Raw genomic sequence first — 1001 nt, forward strand, 5'->3', positions numbered from 1 at the left:
GGGGGGGGGGGGGGGGGGGGGGGAGGGGGCAGGTTCTTGAACCGGTTTCCCACAAAGCCTCATTAGGCATCTCCCCTATTTTCTCACTAGAAAATGCTTTTCCCCCCCGAGGCCACAAAGGCTTGGTTCACAATAGTTCTGTTTTAGGTCTGAATTCTTTGATCTATTATTAGAAGCTTAGGAGAAACTGGATAGCCCTTAGGTCACGGGTCTGCCCTCCTAGGAAGGCACCGAGGTCATCACACCTTCCGTCTGCCGCCCAGGCCACTGCTCCAGGGTTCCCACGGCCAGGCTGCTCGCGGAGAGTTGGAGCACGGAGGGACGCGGGCCGGAGGGGGCAGGAGCCCAGGAGCGGGCGGGGAGAGGGGACAGCGGGTGCTCCCTGCGCACCACGGCTCCTGCTCGTGCGCTCTCTCGGTGCCACCACGCGCGCAGCCCCACCTGCCACACCCCGAGAGCCGCAGAGCGACCCGGGGCTCACCTCGCACCACGTCGTGCCCTTAGCCAAGGCCAGGGTGCGGCGGCGGCCGCAGAGACCGTGCTGAACCAACTCTACTTGAATGTCTGTGAAATACCTCTGCTTTCTCACCTTATCCAGAGCGCGGTGATACTTGAAACCCTTCCACAAAGTCAGCCTAGAGATGTCGATACCACAGTTTAAACCGAACTCGGAGGTCCAGTGGAGCAGCCAGCGGCTGAGCCTTCTAAGCAGCAGTGGGGCGCGAAGGAAGGGGTTACTTCTCATTTGCGTCCCCTGTGGGGCGCACCCCTGCCGGCCCTGAGCGGCTCCGGGGCTTCACACGGGCGGCCAGACCACAGGGAGTCAGATGGCTGCCCCACAGACCGCGGAACAGTCCCCCCCCCCCGCCCCACCCCCCCCCCCCCGGCCGAACCCCCCCCCCCCCCGGATCATAGCCCCACAGACCGCGGAACAGCCCCCCCCAGATCATAGCCCCACAGACCGCGGAACAGTCCCCCCCAGATCATAGCCCCACAGACCG

The sequence above is a fragment of the Phoca vitulina genome, unplaced genomic scaffold (genome assembly GCF_004348235.1).
Source record: "Phoca vitulina isolate PV1807 unplaced genomic scaffold, GSC_HSeal_1.0 scaffold9, whole genome shotgun sequence".
NCBI lineage: Eukaryota > Metazoa > Chordata > Mammalia > Carnivora > Phocidae > Phoca > Phoca vitulina.